Source organism: Dendropsophus ebraccatus, chromosome 11 (assembly GCF_027789765.1).
Source record: "Dendropsophus ebraccatus isolate aDenEbr1 chromosome 11, aDenEbr1.pat, whole genome shotgun sequence".
In the NCBI taxonomy this organism is placed as follows: Eukaryota; Metazoa; Chordata; class Amphibia; order Anura; family Hylidae; genus Dendropsophus; species Dendropsophus ebraccatus.
Window position 1 is genome coordinate 30,097,082 of NC_091464.1, and position 24,938 is coordinate 30,122,019.

Genomic DNA, 24,938 nt, shown 5'->3' on the forward strand with positions numbered 1-24,938 from the left:
AACAGTAGTCAACAATTGGGTATATAGCACTTTAAAAAAAAAAAAATAATGCTATACACCTAAACCAGGTATTTTTGTCTCTCAGGATAAGACGGATGTGATATACACACTTTCAATCAGAAGGGTCCAAGTATACAAATTGGGTATATAGCACTTTTTTTTAAGATACAATGCTATACACCTGAACCAGGTATTTTTGTCTCTCAGGGTAACACAGATGTGATATACACACTATCAGAAGTATAGGACTTGTATATCTGTACTGCACGTTTTGGTTCCGGGCACCCTTTGCTGTCCTATGCCTAATCTATCTATCTTTTGCCCTCTCTATATTTCTCTCTCAATCACTAGATGTTTCTCCTATCCACTTTCCTAATCTTTCCTTTCCTTTCCCACAATATCTTCTCAGTAGTCTGTAGTACACCACAACAAAAGCAGCTTGCTTCCTCTCTCTCTCTCCCTCCCTCTACACACTGCGTGGTGCGGTCATGTGACCGCTCCTTTTAAAGCAATACCGACGTCACACAGGGGGTGGGCTATTACAAGATCCCTGCTAATTGGATGTGTTCCCGGCATCATGGGAAAGCGCTTTTCCCGCCCGGAACACTTCCTGCTTTCTAGAATGGCGGCTGCCATTTTAGAAAGCAAGAAAATAAATAAAATCGGAGCGGATTTCCAAAAATCCGAATACGATCGGACTCTGATTTTTGGGAAAATCCGAACCGTATCCCATACCGGGCGAACCGGTTCGCTCATCTCTAATCCCAATTTGCCGCTCAATTGTGTGAACTGACATGTCAGTTTTTTACTGCGCCGCTAGGGATCTTGGCCAGAGTGTATACTATGTGTACAGTCCATAGACGGCAGCACTACGTAAGTTTCGTGGTAATCACAGACATTTTTGCAAATCGGCAACAACGGCCGTGATTACTACGGAACTTATGTAGTGTGAACATAGCCTAATAAAGTGATACATATTTAGAGTTACAAAAAACTAACATAATAATAATAATAATAATAATAATAATAATAATAATAATAATAATAATATATTCCTATACTATGACCATTCAGATACATATGTGAATGACATTATCATATCATTCTATGAGCTTCTAAGTATAAACTGAATCACCACCTTTACAATAGTATAAATAGTAGGTAAAAAATAAATTCTTAATATATCTTTATAGTAGGTCAGAACTCGGTTTCCCTGATTCCAAAAGCCCTGAATACATATAAATGTAAAACCCATAGGAAGCATGGGAGCTTAACTCATTGTTTTACATATTATGTGGTAGGTTTCACTGTAAATCTAAAACATTAATGTCTATGCAGTGGATGTAGAGCCCTATGTCAGGGCAATACTGATCAGTATAGATACACTAAACCTATAAAGAATTCTGACCTACTCTCTTGTTTTATCACATGTAATATTGTGCAATGCTAACAATAAAACCTGCAAAAATATATATTTCACAATGGCAGAGATAACTTTAGACTAAAAATAGCATGCAGGTGTCTTTAGTTCTGTCATATCTTTTCTAATTTTTCACAGCTAGGATACCCAGAACACGTTCTCTAGTGTGATATCTCAATTCACATGCAGCATTTGAAGAAAAAAGAGGGCCGTGCTCAAAACAACCATAAAATGGTATTAGAAATAGTATCATAATGGTATCCTAAATTATGTGCAACTTACTGGGGGAAAGGCAATTTACTTGTCAGATCCCCTTCCAGGATTGCATGTAACAACAGGGGTACCTCAATTCGATCCTTCAAGTCCTTTATTCTTCGACACTTGGTGGTCACTCAGCCACCTTTATCAAGCTATACAGATATTTAATAAATACAAACCCATATAAACACTAACATAACATTACATGTCCTTCCCTGTCCGCCTGTTGCTCCATGCCAGTCCGGCAGCGATTCGGCGTCCGGAAGTGACATCTGGCCATATATCAATCCACATGGACAGGATGCACAATAAATCACTGTCAACATCTGTCATAAATTTCTTATACGCCCTATACTATTGGCCAAACCACTGGTGGTAGCGGCTTTGGCCGACTTTAATATAAGGTATATGGGCACCATTAGTTTCAGCTATATGCATCCTTTTTGCATCCTCCCCAGAATAATGCCATGTGGCCCACAAATCTCAAAAATTATGTTTTTGTAGGTTTATAAATAAGTTTTACAGTCTAATAGGAAAATATTTGAATGGGTAAGAGTCAGCATACAATCACTGATTTGCACATTGTAAAAGTTAAACCTACACGTAGATGCTGTTTCCTGCACTTATTTGTGCCAGTCATATGGTATAAGGACGTGTTCAGGCCTGTGGCTCAATTACATCTCATTTACAGGTCTACAGGAGCTTGGATAAGTGTTGGTAGCAGCTCATTAAATAAAATCTTAAGTGCTGAGTGGAGAGCAGCGTAAATATATGCATTGTTATTGTTTACTCTGGAGAGTGCCCCCCCCCCCACACACACTCAACTCCAAAAAGCTATTTCTCAACATACTTTATATAGTGAATGTCAACTAATTCAAGGTGAAATAAAAATAAAAATGTTAAAATATATACCTACAGCTCGCAACTCAGAAATAAACCTGAACTGTTATAGAAAAATAGAAAACATTTATAGCAATAATTAATGTAATTGCACAATGATACCCTGCACATCAAGCACCTAATCACAGGGGGCCGCATTTAAATGTGAACATGGCATTAAACCTGATGCATGCAAGTTGGCTCATTTTAGTGCATAAACTTAATAGTCAATGCAGTACCTTAGTGAATGCTACAGAAGAGGTTGGACAGAATAGCTAGTACATCCCTACTTTTACATAGCAAAGTTGAACTCTTACTTACAGACAGTGCCAGCCATAACCAGTAATGCCCCTCTTTCACTGTTGATAAACCTAATTGCTTGTGCTGTCCTGATGCATTTTTAGTGGTTTGATATATCAGACCTGAGTTTCAAAGAGAAATGATTGCTGGAGGGCATCTGGTAGGGGGATCTGTCAATCTTCTATGGGGTAGAATACAATACATTTCATTGATTGGACCTAATTTTTAAATAGTCAAGTTGAACTCTTCCTGTCACACCTGGCATTACCAGTTTTTCGACTGTTTACAATCTTTGCTGTTCAAAAATCAATTTTTTTCTTTTAGGGATGTGATATGTCAGATCTAGTGTTAAGCAAGCATGCTCGGTCAAGCATAGTGTTTGACCGAGCATCGGGGTTCTCGTTCAGGCTCGATGCTCAACCGAGCACCTTGTGGTGCCTGGGTAAAGGTGGCCACACACTTTCAATAAATGATAGCCGAGCAAACATTTGTCCATCATTCATAACCCCACCGCCACAGAAAACTTCTTTTCAGAATTTCTTTTTCTCGTTCTATTTTTTTTTTTAATAATCCATCCCCTGAAGGGTTGTTTCCACCTGCTGGAGTTTTAAAGTGTCTTGCAGAAAAGTATTGTTAAAAGGGTTATTCAGTGTTAAAAACAACAATCACAAAACGCTATCTTCCAGACATAGCTTGACTCTTGAGTTCAGGTTGGATGTGGTTCTGCAGTTAAACTCCATTCTCTTTAATGGTAATACCAGCAAAACCACACCCTTACTGGAGACAAGAGTCAGGCTGTTTCTGGAAGATAGCGGCCATATTTTTCTATTACTGGATAACTCTTTCAGGGTTAGAATCTCCCGTTGACTTCAATGGGTTTCGTTACTTGAATGGAGCATTTGAGCATTGAAAAAATGCTTGACTCAAGTAGCAAGTGCTCAAGCATTTTAATGCTCACTCAACAGTAAAAAATTGCAATGGTTGTTGGTGCATGCCTTGCAGGGGCATCGGTGACCCAAGTTGGTGATTTAATGGGTATGTTAAGGTCTACTGTTTCCTTGATCACATCTCACTTTGTAGAGACCGGCAGAACACCTGCTCAATCATTACTGCCAAGTTGAAAGGGCACATAAGGTTGGCCCGGACCCACAGCTGGGTAACCGTCACTCAGCACCAAATTCTGATGCTAGGCCAAGACAGGTCATGAAACTTCTGAATTATGATGACAAACAGGAGCTGCTAAGGGCGTTTCGGAGGCAGAATAAACCACTTGTTCTTCAAGGGCATCCAGTTCTTTTGTTCGAGGACTATTCAGTTGAGGAAGCTAAGTGCAAGCACGTATTCAGTAGAATATGCACGGAACTCTATCGCCATAAAGGGTGTTTCCAACTACAGTACCCAGCATTTCTTAAAACCCACCATTAAGATGGGTCCTTCTGCACCTGTTAGACCCAAAGGAAGCAGAAACTACAATCTCTTCAATTTAGCCTGATTCCTTCACACCTGAATTGCAACATCCTGAAGACGATGCCCCAAGACCACCGGAAAGAAGACATGGCTAGCGGAACCCTGATGTGACCTGAGCCAAACTAGTGAATCCCAGGACTATTAACCTGCTTCTTGATTTGTACCATGGTTCATGAAGGGGTGTGAGTATGGCTGCATTAGCACAAGGGGTTGTCCCTGGAGCACCGTTGAATATTAGGACATTGTTCCATTTCTCTGACAGGGACTGCCTGTTGAAACTCTATTTTGTGGGACTGGTTCCAGTAAGATGTTACTCAGGACACTAGGTTGTTTAGTCATCATTTAGTGCCTTTATCTTACCATGTCCAGTTGTCACTGTGTTTACATTTTTCTCTGATTATTGAGGCATTGGGTTCAGTATTAGTACATTACACTTGTTTAGTATAAGCTGCCCACACTTTCAGGAGCATCTATCAAAAAACACAAATCAGAGTATACGCATTGCCATCAGCATAAGACGTACATCTAAATACTATTGCACTGATGTACACTCATCGGCCACCTTATTAGGTACACCATGCTAGTAACGGGTTGGACCCCCTTTTGCCTTCAGAACTGCCTCAATTCTTCGTGGCATAGATTCAACAAGGTGCTGGAAGCATTCCTCAGAGATTTTGGTCCATATTGACATGATGGCATCACACAGTTGCCGCAGATTTGTCGGCTGCACATCCATGATGCGAATCTCCCGTTCCACCACATCCCAAAGATGCTCTATTGGATTGAGATCTGGTGACTGTGGAGACCATTTGAGTACAGTGAACTCATTGTCATGTTCAAGAAACCAGTCTGAGATGATTCTAGCTTTATGACATGGCGCATTATCCTGCTGAAAGTAGCCATCAGATGTTGGGTACATTGTGGTCATAAAGGGATGGACATGGTCAACAACAATACTCAGGTAGGCTGTGGCGTTGCAATGATGCTCAATTGGTACCAAGGGGCCCAAAAGACTGCCAAGAAAATATTCCCCACACCATGACACCACCACCACCAGCCTGAACCGTTGATACAAGGCAGGATGGATCCATGCTTTCATGTTGTTGACGCCAAATTCTGACCCTACCATCCGAATGTCGCAGCAGAAATTGAGACTCATCAGACCAGGCAACGTTTTTCCAATCTTCTACTGTCCAATTTTGATGAGCTTGTGCAAATTGTAGCCTCAGTTTCCTGTTCTTAGCTGAAAGGAGTGGCAACCGGTGTGGTCTTCTGCTGCTGTAGCCCTTCTGCCTCAAAGTTGGAGGTACTGTGCGTTCAGAGATGCTCTTCTGCCTACCTTGGTTGTAACGGTTGGCTATTTGAGTCACTGTTGCCTTTCTATCAGCTCGAACCAGTCTGCCCATTCTCCTCTGACCTCTGGCATCAACAAGGCATTTCCGCCCACAGAACTGCTGCTCAATGGATGTTTTTTCTTTTTCGGACCATTCTCTGTAAACCCTAGAGATGGTTGTGCGTGAAAATCCCAGTAGATCAGCAGTTTCTGAAATACTCAGACCAGCCCTTCTGGCCCCAACAACCATGCCACGTTCAAAGGCACTCAAATCACCTTTCTTCCCCATACTGATGCTCGGTTTGAACTGCAGAAGATTGTCTTGACCATGTCTACATGCCTAAATGCACTGAGTTGCCGCCATGTGATTGGCTGATTAGAAATTAAGTGGTAACGTGCAGTTGGACAGGTGTACCTAATAAAGTTGCCGGTGAGTGTATATACAATTGGAAATGTCTGGTTATTCGGGATAGTGGGGCCAGAAGATTTATTGGCTGATATCTGCATTCTCAGTACACCAGTTTGGGACTTAGTTTTAAAGTATATAACTAAAGGGCATCTTGTAACTTTTACTCTGTCTATTACTCCCATATAACTGGTAGCGGTGGTGGTCTGTAATTAGAGTAATCTTTTGAGAGCACAGGTTTAATATCTTAACATTGTTATGTTTTTGTAATTGTGTATTTAAAAAGTTATCAACAAAATTCTTTTAAGGGTAGCTTCACACCCAACGTGTGGTGTACTCCAAGGGTGATGTTACATCGAAGGAGCGGTCGGTCACCTGCCAGATGGTAAAGTGTGACTCCACGTTAGAGGTGGTAAACCAAGATACAGCCGGACCTTGGAGTGTTACTTTGTGATGCCAGTGCCGGATGGGCACACAGGTGTGAGGGCATGCCTGCTTTTAGTTTACAAGGACGGTTGTACCTTTTCCCCCTGTGGTCAGTGTCCTGTCGGGTTGCCACAGGGTCATTTGGGTTAGAGTTATCATGGATGGCCAGAGTGGGGTAGTGACCCCCCCCGGAATATCGGAACCACCACCCACAGAAAGGGGAAGTGTCCCAAGGTTAGGAGATGTGCTGTGTCAGTGGAAAGCGAAGGATCACAGAGTCTCTTTAACTTAAATAAGCTTGTTTTTACTAGGAAGATACGTGCTTGAGGCAAGGTTACACGGTTATGAGTTTTCTCTTGATAAAGCACTTGAAAATACACTTGACAATAGTTCCGGACAAATACTTGACAATACAGCAACCGAATCGGTAATAGGATGCAGTGTAGGATACAGTCGTGGCAACTGAGCAGTGTACTGAGTGATACAAAGAAGCAGAGTAGCAGAGTAGCAGAGAGGAGAATGCTGTTAGAGTCTTAACCCAGGTAGTACTGTGGTCTGCCTGGATGTTGGAATATAAGGTAGAATACTTAGAAGAAGAAGAAGAAGAAGAAGAAGAAGAAGAACAACAACAACAACACCTGTGCCCATGTATTGAACTTTGACTAGTCTTCACACCACCTTTTGCCCACTGGACTTGGCTGAACCTTCCTAGAGGGTGACACAGGCCCCAGACTTTGTTACCTGGGATGATCAGAATGCTGAGGGTTCCCTGCTGACACCCGCACTTCAGGATAGAGTTCCTAGGCTTATCACAACTTTGCTCTATCCAGATCAGTTCCTAGCTTCTGTGGCTTTTGTGGATACTGTCCTTCTCTGTAACACTCCTTGTCCTCGGCGTGGGTTGAGGTTGTCTCTGGCTTGTCCTCTTCTAGGAGGGCTTTAGCACTGCATACTGTTGTATAGCGTTACTGAGTAGAAACTCTTAACTCTGCTTCCTACTCATGCAGGGTTTTAGCTAAGATTGAGTTTGAGTAGTACAGGGACCTGGCAGAGAGCCAGGGCCACACACACTGTGGAGAGCTATCTAGCTTGTGTCCTTCCTCCACAAAGACCATCAAGAAAGACTCTTGCACCTCCTCCACCCATGTGACTTCCTTCCCTAGCGTAACTAACATGCGCTGTGAGTGGGTGAAGAGTGCAATAGAAGTAATAAGGAGAGTGTTGATAGGAGAGAAGAAAAAACGATTCCTACTGGTCTGCAGATTTGTGTAACATACATAGAAACAATATCTTTTTACATCCTTCAGCTGTGCAGCTTTCAAATATACATATCTAACACAGGGAAATCTAGTGGCAAAACTTTAGTACTACTTTCATCACCACACAAGTACAATAAGTACAGACTTTTATGAAGGGTGTACAAACCAGTAACACCCGTAGTAGAACACCACATATCCGCAGTGAGATACTTGCCTATTCACTTCAATCGGCTGACATTAAAATACTGTACCAGGTCCCCGCTCCGGCTTGCTTCGGGGGCTCCTGGTGTCTCCTTGCGGTCAGCCAATCAGTGTATGTAATTATGTTATGTTATATAATGTATTAGGCCATGTTTCCACTACGTAAGCCACCGGTCGTTCCGTGACCCGGCCGGGTCCCAGAATGGCCGGTGTCACGGAAGATAATCCTGGCTGGTACTGCAGTATCGGCCGGATGATCTTCACTTCTCATGAATTGGGATGCGGACGCATACGTGCGCGCACACATCCCAATTCCACGCTGCACACTCCAATGTGTGAACTGACAGTTTCTCTGTGGCTGCTATTCAATGAATAGCAGCGGCAGAAAACTAACATGTCAGTTTTTTGCGGCGCCGCTAGCGATCCCAGCCGGAGTATATACTATGGAGGACATATATCATCCGGCGTACGGATGATTTTCGACGGAAAGTGGCGATTTGTGTATTATTTTATTCGCAAATGGCTGATTTGCGAATAAAATATTTGCAAATCGGCACTTTCCGCCGAGTACGCCGGGGGGGCGGGGAGGGTGTGTGAAGGGGGCGGAACGGAGGGTGCGGACCCATAGTCTGCACGATTCACCATCCGTTCCGCCAAAAGATACGCCGAAAACCTTCTCCAGTCCTCAGCTGGCTTAGGTTTTCGGCCGGAGCGCACGGGATTTATGTAGAGGCAGTCCGCCTCTACATAAATCCCCGTAGCGCCGGAGGTGCGGGGACATTTTTAAGTCCGGCGTAAAAAAACGCCAGACTTAATAAATGTCCCCATATGTGTATACACTCCAGCCAGGATTTCCTCCTTGTACTCCCTCCTAACTTATTGCACAATGATGCAAACAAGAAAGAGTTAAAGTATACCAGCAATTTGCTAGATAATTTTCCTTACACAGTACTTTCATTAGCCTAGTATCCTAGCTTCATCCTGAAAGTAATCTAGGACTTGTTTTTTAAATGGCTTTTAATTATAGCGTGAAATTTGTCCATTACAGTCCTGCCTCTGGTGTCACATTCTGCAGAGACTGTGTGCAGACGAAGGATGTAGGATAAGAAGGATAAGCTGTAGATGCCATCTTATAGTTTGGTCAGTTCCATTTTTAAAGAATTTATTTTAGTAAATATCCTATGGTTTTTATAGTCAAAAGATACAAAACTAGGTTCCATAGAGAAGACAACAGTACTGAAATGTCTGTTTATATGGCACATATGGGCAGCAGTTGTCTGAAATAACCCCTTAACAATTTTCCTTTAACCCCTTAGCGACCCATGACGTATCTGATACGTCATGGTGCCATGGGGGGGAGTTCAGAGAGGGGTCCCGCCGGGACCCCGCTCTGAACTGCGCCGCTCCCGGCTGAAATCTGCAGCCGGGGAGCGCCTCTATTAGACGGCATGGGTCACATTGCCGCGCCGGCTAATTAAGCCTCTAAATGCAGCTGTCAAACCTGACAGCTGCATTTAGCTGCTTAGCTCTGCTTGTCCCTGGTGTGTAGTGGTTCGGAGATCCGTCCTTCTGGCCGTGCCGGGCCTCAGCGTTGCAATGACGCTGATCTCGGCTCGGCAATAGATTGCTGTGGCCTGCAGCAGGCCGGTGCAATGTATCACCGATCTAATGGATCTTTGCTGTGTATATACACAGTATTGATCTCTATGAGAGACCAGTGCTGTGTATATACAAGTCTCCCAGGGGGACTTGCACGGTAAGCAGCGTAAGCGCCAAAAAATTCCAAAGTGCAAAATTACGCATTTTTGGTCGCATCAAATCTAGAAAAAATATAATAAAAAGCGATCAAAAAGTTGCATGTGTGCAATCAAGGTACCGATAGAAAGAATACATATCATGGCGCAAAAAATGTCACCTCAATCAGCCCCAAAGACCAAAGGGTAAAAGCACTATAAGCCTGGGAATAGAGCGATTTTAAAGGAACATATATTTGTTACAATGTTTTGAATTTTTTACAAGCCATCAGATAAAAGAAAGGTCATACATGTTACATATTGTTGTAATCGTAAGGAACATATATAACAAGTCAGTTTTACCCCAGGGCGAGCGGCGTAAACACATAACTCACTGAAATTAAAACAAATTCTGTTTGTTTTTTTTTCAATTTGACAGCGCAAATGATTTTTTTACTGTTTCACAGCATATTTTATGGTAAAATAAAGTGTGTCATGACAAAGTACAATTGGTGTCGCAAAAAATAAGGGCTCATGTGGGTCTCTAGGTGAAAAAATGCAAGTGCTATGGCCTTTTAAACAAAGTGGAAAAATCAAAAGCGCAAAAATGAAAATTGGCTTTAAACTTAAGGGGTTAAAGTGACACTGTCACCTCCTTTTTGCATTCTGACATCTCTACACAGGTGTAAAGGGTAAATTTAGCAGTTTTCATACTTTATTTTATATCATAAGTCATGGTGCTTGTTCAAGTAAAAAGTAATCTTTTATCATCTGCAGATTGTGCTAAGTGGGCGAGGCTTCATGACAGTGCCAATTGCCCACATCGCCACCACAGTCCCCGCCCTTATGTGATGTCATAGGCACATAGGCCCCTCCCCCCTTAATGCCCATTGGTATGGGCCGACCTAGAGGGGGTTTGTCCTAGACCTTTAGGCCAGCCTATTCCAATAGTTGGCGAGGGGACGGGGCCTATGTGGCAATGACGTGAAGGAGGGGCGGACCTAAGGTGGTGCTGTGGGCGGGGCTAAATGGTGATACTGCAGTGAAGCCCCGCCCACTCAGCACAAACTGCAGGTGATAAACAGTCCCTTTTTACTGGAACAACCACCATGACGTATGACATAAAATAAGGTATGAAAATGGTTAAATTTACCCTTTACACCTGTGTAGAGGAGTCAAAATGCAAAAAGGGGGGTGGCAGTGTCACTTTAAGCCATCATTAACCCCTTCAAGACTAAGCCTATTTGGGCCTTAATGACCAGACTCATTTTTCAAAATCTGACCTGTCTCACTTTATGCGCTCATAGCTCAGTGATGCTTTAACATATGTTAGCGATTCTGAGATTGTTTTTTTGTCACATATGGCACTTTATATTAGTGGCAAAATTTGGTCACTACTTTGTGTGTTTTTTGTGAAAAACATCAACATATCATGAAAAATTAAAAAAAATGTGCATTTTATGAACTTTGAAATTCTCTGCTTCTAAAAAAAGAAAGTCGTAGCACATAAATTAGTTACTAAGTCACATTACCGATAAGTCCTCTTTATTCTGGCTTCATTTCATAAACATATTTTAATATTTTAGGGTGTTACGGGGCTTAGAAATTTATCAGCAAATTACCACATTTTCGTGAAAATGGGGCTCAGAAGGAAAAGAGCGCCAATTAGCTTTTCAATGCAGATTTTGCTGTAGAAGTTTCTGAGCGCCAGGTGCGTTTGCAGTGCCCCTGTAGTGCAAGCGGAGTACAATCCCGCCATAAGTCACCCCATTTTGGAAAGTGCACCCCTCAGAGAATTCATCTTGGGGTAAGATGAGCATTTTGACCCCACAGGTATTAGAGGAAAGTATTCAAAATTAGACCGTAAAAATGCAAAACTCGAATTTATCCAATAATATGTTCGTTTAGTTTAAAATTTCTCAATTTCACGGGGAACAAGAGAAAAAAATTACCCCAGAATTTATAACGCAGATTCTCTTGAGTACAACGGTACCCCATATGTGGGCGTAAACCACTGTATGGGCACACAGCAGGGCTCAGAAGAAAGGGAGCGCCAATTAGCATTTTCAATGCAGATTTTGCTGAAGAAGTTTCTGAGCGCCAGGTGCATTTGCAGTGCCCCTGTAGTGCCAGCGAAGTAAAATCTCCCCATAAGTCACCCCATTTTAGAAAGTGCACCCCTTAGAGAATTCATCTTGGGGTGTGGTGACCAATTTGACCCCACAGGTATTAGAGGAAAGTATTCAAAAGTAGACAGTAAAAATGAAAAACGCGAATTTTTCCAATAATGTGTTCCTTTAGTTTGAAATTTCTCAATTTCTTGAGGAACAGGAAAGAAAGTTCACCACAAAATCTGTAACGCAGGTTCTCCTGAGTAGAACGGTACCCCATATGTGGGCATAAACCACTGTATGGGCACACAGCAGGGCTCAGAACGGAAGGAGCGCCAATTAGCATTTTCAGTGCAGATTTTTCTGAAGAAGTTTCTGAGCACCAGGTGCGTTTGAAGAGCCCCTGTAGTGCCAGTGGAGTTAACCCACCCCATAAGTCACCCCATTTTGGAAAGTGCACCCCTTAAAGAATTCATCTTGGTGTGTGGTGAGCATTTTGACCCAACAGGTATTGGAGGAAAGTATTCAAAATTGGCTAGTAAAAATGAAAAACTTGAATTTTTCCAATAATATGTTCATTTAGTTTAAAATTTCTAAATTTCACAAGGAACAGGAGAAAAAATGTACCACAAAATCTGTAAAGCAGGTTCTCCTGAGTACAACGGTACCCCATATGTGGGCATAAACCACTGTATGGGCACACAGCAGGGCTCAGAAGGGAAGGAGCGCCAATTTGCTGGAGCAAAACCGCAGCTAGTATCGGTTATTAGAATAGCGCAGTTATTAAAATACAATAAGAAAATGAGATTACAGGTAACGTGGGGTGGTTACAGACAGTCTGGGGTGGTTCCAGGTAATCTGGAGGTGGTTACGGGCAACCTGGGGTGCTTATGGGTAATCTGGGGTGGATACGGACAACCTGGGGTGGTTACTGGTAGTCTGGGGTGGATACGTACAACCTGGGGTGGATACGGTGAACATGGGGTGGTCACAGGCAACCTGGGGTGGTTACAGGCAACCTGGGGTGGTTACGGGTAATCTGGGGTGGATACGGTGAACATGGGGTGGTCACAGGCAACCTGGGGTGGTTACGGACAATCTGGGGTGGTTATGGGCAATCTGGGGTGGTTACGGATAAACTGAAGTGCTCATAGGTAATCTGAGGTGGGTACCTGTAATCTGGCGTGGTTACGGGCAATCTGGAGGCGGTCATTGGCAATTTGGGGTGGTAAGCGGCAAGGTGAAGTGGTCAGTGGCAACGTGCGGTGGTCAGTGGCAACGTGCGGTGGTCAGAGGCAACGTGCAGTGGTCAGAGGCAACGTGCGGTGGTCAGAGGCAACTTGCGGTGGTCAGAGGCAACGTGTGGTGGTCAGAGGCAACGTGCGGTGGTCAGAGGCAACCTGCTGTGGTTGCGTGCAATCTGGGGGGGTTACATGTAATCTGGCATGATTACGGCAACCTGGGGACGGGAAACCTGGGGGGGGGGGTTACAGACAATCTGGCATTGTTACGGATAAACTGAAGTGCTTATAGGTAATCTGGGGTGGGTACATGTCATTTGGGGTGATTATGGACAATCTGGAGGGGGTCACTGGCAACGTGCGATAGTTACGGGCAACGTTAGGTGGTTACGGGCAACGTGCGGTGGTTACGTGTAATCTGGGGGGTTACGTGCAATCTGGCGTGATTACGGACAACCTGGGGCGGGTACGGGTAATCTGGGGGGGTTAAGGGTAATTTGGGAGTAAACTGCAATTATTACTATAATAAAAAGTGTGTGTTTTATTTTTTTGTATGTTTGTCACTTTTTGTACTTTATACATTCATTTTCACTGTATTACTATGATTACTGTGATATTTTCTATCACAGTAATCATAGTTCAGTGACAGAGACCAAATTGGTCTCTGTCACTTAAAATTTTCAGAGTTGGCTGGTTATGGAGCGCATGCGCACTTCATTACCAGCCTGGACGTCGAGGAGGAAGGAGCTCCAGGAGCAGGTAATGTATAAGGGGCAGGGGGGTGACTTGGTGGGGGGGGGGGGGGGCACGGTGACACTTTTTATCCCCTGTCACCAATCATTTATGGTGACAGGGGATAAAAAGTGCTGATCAGCACTGGGAACAGGCGATCAGCGGTATATAGTATATACCGCTGATTGCCTGTTCCGGGACCACACGGGGGGGTCCCCGATCACTGCCCCATGCTCTCCGCTACCTCCGGTGGCGGAGAGCATGGGTGTTTCATTCATTTTTATTTTCTGATCACTGTGAACAGACATTAGTCTGTTCACAGTGATTGCGGCGGCCATCTTGGATCTGATGGCCGCCGCGGGTAGGGAGAGGGTTAGTGACCAGCCCACTAGGGGGGCTGATCTGGGGTCTGATTGACTTATTTCATCTCCCCCCGCCGTGAATCACGGTGGGGGGAGATGAAATGCAGTACAGCGCCAGCCCATTAGTGACCGCCGTATCGGCGCTCACTAAGGGGTTAACTGCCTGGATCCGGGCACGGCCCAGATCTCGGCAGTTGCGGCGGGTGCCCGGCTATCACTGACAGCCGGGCCCCGCCGGGGATGACAGGAGTGCAGCTCCTGCGCCCCTGTCATCCCGTGGACGTACCGGCACGTCCATCTGCAGGAACTGTATGCAGATTTGGACGTGCCGGTACGTCCATATGCGGGAAGGGGTTAAATGCACCACATTTATTATTTTCTCATGCAACATATGATGAACTTCGCATACCTTGGGTACCCCAATTACTGTGCATCCCAAATGTCCTTTAATTACTTCTTTGTATGTTTTGTAGAGTGACACACCTATAACTGTTGTAAAACTATCAAAATGTAATAAAAAAAATAGTTATTTAAAAAAAAAATCATTTTGTGTATTTCTAAGCCATCTATCTAGAGAAGTGAGATTACACAAAATGTTGCTACTTTTAAAAAGGTTGCAATTAAAAAGATGTCTAATAACAATTCCTTTATTCATAAAGTGGCAATATATTCTGTATTGTTATATATAGCTTGTCATCATTGATCCCTCCCTGCCCCATTGAGGCTCATAATCTGACTTCCAAATACACCTATAAATATATTTTTGGAGTGTTAGAGGGAACTGGACTATCCTTAGGAAACAAAACAAACAAAAAATACACAGAGAGAACATACAACCTCCTTGCAGATGCTGTGTATGATGGGATTTGAACCCAGGACCCCAGCTTGGTAAGCCAAGAGTGCTAACCACTGAGTCTCAATCTGGCTAGGCCATTTCCCCAACACCTGTCCAAAATGGAAAACGGATGAGCAAAAAGCTAATACACCCAATGGCACAAATGCAAAAGAAATACGCCTAACTGAAGGTGTGGAAAAAATGGTGCAATTAACTCCTTAAAGGGGTTTTATAGGATTTATTTATAAAAAAAAAAAAAATAGCATTGCATTGACTTCTGTGGTTGTTTTATATTCTACATACACTTCTATTTTTTATTTAGAGCGCTTAATGTGTTCTCAGGCTTAGTCACATGACCACTCTGTCTGTGTTTTCTTTACTTCCTGTGATGTCACGTTCCCTTTCTGTTTCCTGTTTCCTATTCCTGAGTAAGTCATTAGGTGGGTGGGCATGCATCCAAATCTCTTTAGCCCCACCCCAATGTAATACACATCATAATGAACATCTCCAACCCTCCCCCAATGTCCTGCCCCATCTCAGTCAGTGTCACGGCCGCGGCGGCTTCCCGTGTTCCGGGCCGCCGCCGCGACCTCCTCCTGCCCCATGCAGCCGCCGGGGTCCTTGTGCAGGGACCCGGCGCTGCTGCTAGTTCGGCCCCTGGGGGCGCCTCACCTCTCCTCCGCTCCTGTCTCTCACTGTGCCGGCCGGCGCGCGAGTCCCCGCCTCCTAGGGCGCGCGCGCACCGGCTGTCTCAGGTTTAAAGGGGCAGTGCGCTCCTAATTGGTTAGTTGCACCAATCACTCCCTATATATTCCAGCCCTGCCCCACTACAGGTGTTGGAGCCTCTACATGCTTCCCATAGCGTTTGGCCCAGCTCCCTGTTGTTCCTTATTCCTATCCGCTACCTGGTCCCTAGTCCTTGTTCCTGGTTCCTGCTCCCCTGTTACTCCATTGTTCCTGTGTTCAGCCTGTCACCTGCGGTTACGCCTACAGACCTCTGCCAGCACCATCTCCTGCCTACTGCTCCTGCCACGCCTCGCCTGCCGTCACTAGCAACCAAGCCAAGGGTAGCGACCTGGGGGTCGCCTGCCGCAGCAAGTCCATCCCGCCTTGCGGCGGGCTCTGGTGAAGACCAGCGGCCCCTTAGACTCCGCTCCCTGGTGAGGTTAGTGCCATCGCTGGTGGCGGTCCAGTGGATCCACTACTCCATGCGTTACAGTAGGCTCCAACCATGGATCCCGGCGAGGTGCCTGATATCCGTGACGTAGCCCGTGTGGTCGCCCAACAGGCGCAGCAGATCCAGCAACTCACTGCCGCATTACAGCAGCATACTACAGCCCAGCGCACAGCACCTCCTGCTGCTTTTTCTACACTTCGACTGGCTCTCCCAAGCAAATACTCTGGTGACTCCAAGTTGTGCAGAGGATTCCTGACTCAGTGCACCATGCATATTGAACTTTTAAGTAGTCAGTTTTCCACTGAGCGCTCTAAAGTGGCTTTCATCATCAGCCTATTGGAGGGTAGAGCTCTGGCCTGAGCCACGCCGCTGTAGGACCGAGATGACCCTGCTGCTGCCAATCTCCGAACCTTCCTAGTCGAGTTTCGCTCCGTCTTTGAGGAACCTGCCCGTGCTTCTTCAGCTGAAACTGCTCTCCTCAACTTCTCTCAAGGGAGCTCCTCTGTTGGCGACTACGCCATCCAGTTCCGTACCCTGGCGGCAGAATTAGACTGGAATGAGGCCGCTCTAATAGCCACCTTCAAGAAGGGCCTGTCCGGACTTCCGGTTCCGGCGCCATGTGGTGAGGACGCTCGGAGAGTCAGCTCCGTGCCCGCCGCGCTGGTAAAGCCGTCTCCTACCCGCACAACAGCTCACTGACTGGTGAAACCACACCATTAACACCCAGGAAAGCTGTATGGATCGCTTCGTACAAGCAATGGGTCCCAAGAAACGCGGCACCGCGCTGAGTAAGCCTGCGAAAGACAAGGTGCGGGAATCCAAAATGGCGGATAAGCCGCTGGCAGCAGAACATAGAGACTGCTCCCCGACCAGATCGGGCAGTGAGCGGTCGGATGGAGAAGACTCCGTGAGCATTAACTATGACCGATTGGCCGTTGCAGTGGCTAAACACCTCTCCACCACGATCCAGTCCACACTCACGGCTACTGTTAATACTGCCCTGAAGCAATTGCAGACAGAAGTCTCACAACATGGCGATCGCCTGGATGAGGCCGAATCCCGCATCCAGCAGCTGGAGGAAGGTATGGACTCCCTGGTTCCCACTTCCAGAGACCTGATAGCAGAGAACCGCAAACTCTGGTATAAACTACAAGACCTCGAGGACCGCTCGAGGCGGAACAACCTTCGGGTTATAGGGGTCCCGGAAACGGTGGTCCAACAGGACCTTCTCCGGTTATGTGAGTCCACTATACCCTCTCTCCTGGGCCTCACACAGGACTGTAAAGTGGAACGGGCTCACAGACTTGGCCCTAACCGGCGAATCGCAGATCAAGGGGTCTCCCACCCGACTCTCCAGCAACGGTCACGTCCTCGCCAGGTCATTGTCAAGTACCTTGATTACTCAGACAAGGCGAAAATTCTCCAAGCATTCCGCCGCCAGAGTGAGGCCATAGTATATGAGAACTCCAGGCTACTCATATTTGCGGATTATTCGGCGGAGACCACTAGGCAACGCAAAATGTTTTCCCCTGTATGCTCTGCTTTATATCGGAGAAAGATCAAGTTTGCCTTATTACATCCGGCGACACTCCGCGTTTTCCACCAAGATGGCTCCTACTCTACATATCGATCTCCGGATAAAGCCAGAGAGGACCTACAACTTGATAATGATCCCTTGCCAGATGAGGAGAGGAGGCGCCCTAATCGTCGGAAATCACTTTCTCCTAAGCACCGGGCTAACCGTGATGACCCTGCTTCTCCAGGTGGCTCTGAGTGGTTTTGTCCCCCTAAAGAACAACGACGTAGGAGATCTTCCTTGCTACCGTGATCTCTGAATCTACTCCCTGAGGGTGTAACTGCATGATACATGTTAAGGGACACCATCTGCCTGATTTTCTTCAGTTTAGTGTTCTTCTTAGTAGCCCTGGGGTGTTAGGGTTAATTATAGTTACTGTTTATCATGTCTTTCTGTTATACGTTGGCAGCCGGCAGCGGTGGGTGGCGGTGGCAGGTTTGATACTATTAACAGGTGTAAGTCGATGCCTCACGGCATGGAAAAAGGTGAAGTCAGTAGACGCTGCTCTCTGATCGTAGTGTGGGCAGCACTGCCGTCGGAGTGGCTTGTCATGATGTTTTTGTTGGGAGTTGGGTTAGGGAGGGGGGAGGGATGTTTAGGGGTGCTCGCGGGTGGGAAGTTCTCGTATAGTCTCAGTAGATTTTATATCTCTAGTACCCGGCAACAATGTTGCGCTTGATATCATGGAATATAAAGGGGCTCCGGTCCCCCCAAAAGAGGGTCATGATCCTCAGGTACCTAAAAAAGCTAAAGCCGGACATTGTTCTACTGCAGGAGACCCATTTGGAAGAGGAAGATTTCTTCCGTCTTAAAAAACTTTGGGTGAAGGAGGTGTATGGATCTCCTGCAGTAGAAGGCAAGGGAGGAGTGGTGACTCTTATAAGTAGAGCTTTTCAGGGCCAAGTACTGGGTTCTGAACATGACGATGGGGGCCGGATCTGTTCCTTGCATGTGCAACTACATTCTGAAGACGTAGTGGTGTATAATGTTTATGGTCCTAATGGGAACAGTACTGCTTTTTTCAATGGGCTCTCCTCTAAATTACTAGCTGATCCTGCTCCTAATAAGCTAGTGGCAGGAGATTTTAATGAAGTAATCTCGACTTTGGAAGACAGGTCTAAACCCCGAGCGGTCCGCCCCCCATCGTCTTTTCGACCCACACCACTAGAATTGTTGACCCAAAACGTGGGACTGTCTGACACGTGGCGGCATCTGCACCCAGATTCACGGGAATACACGTTTTATTCTGCTCCCCATGATTCTTGGTCCAGAATCGATTATGTGTTTTCCTCACCCACTTTTCTTCCTAAGTTGCTATCCCATACCATAGAGGATTTAATCATTTCTGATCATGCCCCCTTATTATGTACTTTCACAACAACTATTCCGAAAGGACGTGACTTTCTCTGGAGATTCCCTATAGGTTTGGCTAGGGATGACGAGTTTAAAACTCTCCTGAAGGGGTGGTGGTTGGAGTATTCTACCCATAATTCGGCCCACGCTGATCAGCCTCAACTGTTCTGGGACGCTGCTAAAGCTGTCCTGCGGGGTCGGATTATGGCGTACAAGCACTCCCTACAGAAAAAAGTCGCGGTCAATATAACTAAATTTAGTCTCGCTCTTAGGCGAGCGTATACCAATTTTCTAACATCCCCCTCTGATCAGGCTAGGAAAGAATGGCAACAAACACGTAGGGACTATGAGCAGTGGATGGAGAAGAAGGAGGCGCTTGATAGATCTTATTTTGATGCCCTGCTTTTCAGACATGGGAACAAGGCAGGACGCATTTTGTCTAGGTTTGCCAGGGGCCCCTTTCCCTCACAGCAAATCCACACCCTACTAGATGCTGAGGGAACCCCTCATAACCATCCTGAAAAAATTGTGTCCCTCTTGCGAGACTTCTACCAAACTCTATACACTAGACCCGCCCCTCCTCCTCACAGCATGAAAGCCCCATGGTTGGGAAGTGACTTGCCCTCTTTGACGGAGGACCAGGTGACTTTTCTCAATTCCCCGGTGACGGTGGAGGAGATATCGGGAGTCATAAAGCACCTGAGGACCCGCAAGGCCCCGGGCCCTGACGGGTTTTCCGGGGAATTTTATAAAATCTTGAACGATGATATCTCCCCCACCTTGTTGTCCGTTTATAGAACTTATATAGAAGGGACACCCATTCCTGGCACATCTAATACGGCTTATATTAAAGTACTTTTGAAGCCTGGAAAAGATCCACATTTGCCGGGATCCTACCGCCCGATTTCTTTACTTAATTTAGACTTAAAAATAATTTCAAAGATTATGGCGGACAGGCTCTCCCAGGTAATGCCGGATCTCATTACGCCAGCCCAGGTGGGGTTTACCAAAGGGCGAGCAGCGGTCATGAACATAAGACGGGTGCTGGCAGTTTTGGACGAGGTCAGGCTCGGGACCCACAGTCATCCATCCCCAGCTCTTTTGTCCATCGACGCTGAAAAAGCTTTCGACAGTGTGAGCTGGGGATGGATGATGGAGGTGATGAGGGGAATGGGCTTTACGGGAGCTTTCCTTACCTACATACAAAGTTTATACTCTGCCCCTTTAGCGAGGATTCATATCCCGGGGTTTCTTTCCCCCTCTTTTCCTCTCTTTAGAGGGACACGCCAGGGTTGCCCGCTGTCCCCCCTACTGTTTAACCTGTCGGTGGAGCCGCTGTCCCGTAGGCTGCAATCGGCACCTGATATAGGAGGAATTAGGGTTGGAGTGGGGGAACAGCGGGTAGCGTTTTTCGCGGATGACCTATTGGTCTTCCTGAATGATTACAAGAGAGATTTTCCAACCGTGATACATTATCTGGAACAATTCGGTAGCCACTCGGGCTTTAAGGTCAACGTAGATAAGAGCGAATTGTTGGCCTTGTCCCCAAAAATGTCGCGCCACCCCCCTCCTGACATACGTCTTCCCGTAAAATGGGCCCCGACATCGATTACCTATCTGGGAATCAAGGTAGGCAGAGACCCTAGTTCTCTCTACACTATGAATTTCCCCCCCATTATTAGGAAAATTCAGGGAGATCTCCAGAGATGGTCTAATCTACCTCTTCCCCTATTAGCACGTGTGGCCCTATTAAAAATGATGGGCTTTGCCAAACTTTTATACCCGTTGCAGACAGTCCCTCTACTTCTTAAGCATACTGACGTCAAGTTGCTCATGAAATCATTTAGCTCTTTCATATGGGCCTCAAAACGGCCACGTATCTCTCAGAAAAAACTGTCTCTTCCTAAGGACAAGGGAGGCCTGGGCTGCCCAGACGTACGTCTTTATAACCTGGCCTGCCTACTCCGTCATGGTATTGACTGGGTGAAGGGTACCAGTTCATACTCTAACTTTGAGCTGGAGTCTCAGCTGGTGACCCCCTGGTCACTCAATTGCCTATTGCATACAAGATTTGCTGCCCTGCCCTCACTAGTCAAGCAGAGCTTACTCCTTCGGGACACAATTAAGGCCTGGCAGCATAGTCGACGGCTCCTAGGCCTTCCTATCCTGATCAGTGCACATATGGACTTGTGGCGGCACCCGGAATTCACTCAGGGCCACCACAACTCAATGTTCCGGATTTGGAAATTAAGGGGAGTGAGAACTGCCGGTGATCTTATGAAGACCACGGAACGCAGGTACCTGTCGTTTGCAGAAGTACAGGAGAGCTTTTCTCTTCCGCCCAGTCACTTCTTGGCGTACCGACAGATACATGGGTTTCTCTTCTCCAGATTACGGGACTTACAGAGTGAGTTGGCATCCAACTCTATATCAGTATATATGCGGACTTCGGTGCCGATCCACTCTGTGTCCTCTTTACATGCCACACTACGCCTGGTAGCACTAAGGGGAGTGGAGTCCTCGTTATTCAAATATTGGAAAGATAAACTACCCTTATCTGACCTATATGCTCTGACTCTCAAGGGATGGGCCACAGTACGCAGGGCCATCGTCTGTGAGCAATGGAGGGAATCACAATTCCGCATCCTGCATCACGCCACATGTGGGTTCACGTTTCCGCGCACTCCGGAGCACCCAGACCGTATCATAGCTTGCCCGAATTGTGGGGAAGCAAGGACAGACCTATATCATGGGCTCTTTACTTGCCCCCTAGTACAAACCTTTTGGGGGGAGGTGGTTTCCCTTCTTCAGGGAAAGCTGAATCTCACGGTCCCTATTGATCCCCATCTTATGATATTACATATACCGCCAGAGGGGTGCGCGATGACGTTATTGGCCCATACTTTCCTGCTTGTGGCAAAACGCTGTCTCCTGTCTAGGTGGCTCACCTCTGATATGCCCACGGCTGCTCATGTAGTACAGCAAGTTAAACATTACCTACTGATGGAACGTTTGGAGGCTGAGCCATCTAGGGAAAGGAGAGCGAAATCCTTCTTCAAGAAATGGAAAGCCTTTATAACTAACTTTCTAGATGAGGCAGGCTGAAAGGCAGAGGGTGGTGAGACCTTTTCGTAATACAAGGTGGTACTTATTGGCGGATATTGCTGGTACTCTGGGCAGATTACGTCTTCCTGATTAGGCAGTGTTGCCGTACTTGCTGAATATAGAGGGCGAGGACTATGGGCCGCGAGCATTGGGGGGGGGGGGAGGGGGGGGAGGTTTTTTTGGGGGGGGTTGTTTTGTTACAAAGATTGTTACAAAGTCTGTTATTATCTCTGTATACCTGGAAGGATCGAGATGTGAGATTTCCTTCAACAAACTCCTGTATATTCTGTAAACTTATGAAAACTAATAAAAATATGTTTGAAAAAAAGAAGGGCCTGTCCAGTCGGATGAGAGACGTGCTTTCCGCCCGAGACCTACCTACCTCCCTGAACGAACTCATCCTACTGGCCACCAGAGTTGATACTCGTTTTTCGAGAGGGAGGAGGAGGTTCGGCATGAACAACGACTAAGCCTGTCCCGTCGCCATCACCAGCTGGCGCCGGTCTTCCAGAACCCTGACATTCCGTTGTCCCAGCCCTCTCCTGAGATTCCTATGCAGGTGGAACGGGCTCACCTGACGCCTGATGGAAGAATTCGTCATCTGGAGCTGAATCTCTGCCTCTACTGCGGTGGTTCGGATCACTTTCGGCTGAGATGTCCCCAACGTCCTCAAGCGTCCGGGAAATGCTCGCACCTAGGTCCGGTGGGACAGGTGTCCCTAGTTGTGAATGCCACCTTTCCAAGTTTGTCTATGCCGGTTTCCATCCAGACACCCTCAGGACAAAATCACCAGACTACTGCCCTTCTCGATTCTGGGTCAGCAGGAAGTTTTATTGCGGCAACATTGGTCCAAAGATGGCGGCTACCCGTGACCCAACTAGCCAGGCCCCTGACTATCTCCTCGGTCACGGGCGAGATTCTTACCGACCATGTGTACTACCAGACCGCACCTCTAGTCCTCCAGGTGGGTCCTTTACATCAGGAAAAGATATCCTTCTACGTCCTGCCCCATTCTTCTCCCGCCATCCTCCTGGGACTTCCTTGGCTGCAATTACATGCCCCTAAGCTGGACTGGAGAACCGGGGAGATTCTCAGTTGGGGTCAGGACTGTTCCAACCAGTGTCTCAAGTCACCTCAGATCAAGTACTTTATGTCGTCACCTGACCCCGCCAAGCCTCTATCCGGCCTACCAGCGGAAGACCAAGACTTGGCGGATGCGGAGAGGCGGACTCTCTACCATCTCACCGGGCGTACGATTGTCCCAAAGACCTCTTTCCTGGTACTCCTTCTCCTCGAGGTCGGGTGTACCCTCTCTCCGTACCCGAGACGAGGCCATGTCCTCCTACATCCGGGAGAACTTACAGAAGGATTTCATCCACAAATCCACATCCCCTCGCCACATTATACCTCCCGATTTCCTAGTACCAGTCGTCACCTCTACTCTTCAGAGAATACCCCCTGGAAAGACCCATGTTCACCCTGCGCTTCGAAGAAGGATTTTGAAGTGGGGACATTCCTCATTGGAGGCCGGGCACCCTGGAGTCCAAAAGACCGGGCAACGGATCTCCCGCCACTACTGGTGGCCCAGTCTGTTCCAAGATGTCAAGGACTTTGTGGCTTCCTGTACCATCTGTGCCAAAAACAAGTCCTCCCGACTAAGGCCTGCCGGCCTATTACAGCCCTTGCCAGGTCCAGACCTTCCCTGGCACCACATAGGGATGGACTTCATCACTGATTTGCCGCCATCTGCAGGCAAGAAAGAGGGGGAGGCCAAAGGGGGGGGGGGTACTGTCACGGCCGCGGCGGCGTCCCGTGTTCCGGGCCGCCGCCGCGACCACCTCCTGCCCCATGCACCCGCCGGGGTCCGTGTGCAGGGACCCGGCGCTGCTGCTAGTTCGGCCCCTGGGGGCGCCTCACCTCTCCTCCGCTCCTGTCTCTCACTGTGCCGGCCGGCGCGCGCGTCCCCGCCTCCTAGGGCGCGCGCGCGCCGTCTGTCTCAGATTTAAAGGGGCAGTGCGCTCCTAATTGGTTAGTTGCACCAATCACTCCCTATATATTCCAGCCCTGCCCTACTACAGGTGTTGGAGCCTCTACATGCTTCCCATAGCGTTTGGCCCAGCTCCCTGTTGTTCCTGATTCCTATCCGCTACCTGGTCCCTAGTCCTTATTCCTGGTTCCTGCTCCCCTGTTACTCCATTGCTCCTGTGTTCAGCCTGTCACCTGCGGTTACGCCTACAGACCTCTGCCAGCACCATCTCCTGCCTACTGCTCCTGCCATGCCTCGCCTGCCGTCACTAGCAACCAAGCCAGGGGTAGCGACCTGGGGGTCGCCTGCCGCAGCAAGTCCATCCCGCATTGGTGAAAACCAGCGGCCCCTTAGACTCCGCTCCCTGGTGAGGTTAGTGCCATCGCTGGTGGCGGTCCAGTGGATCCACTACTCCAGGCGTTACAGTCAGTGATTGGCTGAGCTGCTGTCACTGCCGAGACAATTTAGTCTTGGAAGTGGCAGCAGCAGTGGATACACCAGAGGAGGACACTGGGGGAGCCCAGAGAAGTAAGCATTAGATGTTCATTATGTTATATAACTGCAGCATTATATGAGAAGTTTTAATGGACAGTAACTCTTTAACTTTGAAATATAGGCATACAGAAATATCAAATTCCCAACAACATGTATTTTTTTAGTCTGTATTTCTATAGCACAAAAGAGAGGTAAACAGAAGTCAATTACAGTAGTTTTCTGATCAAAAGTTTACACACGATT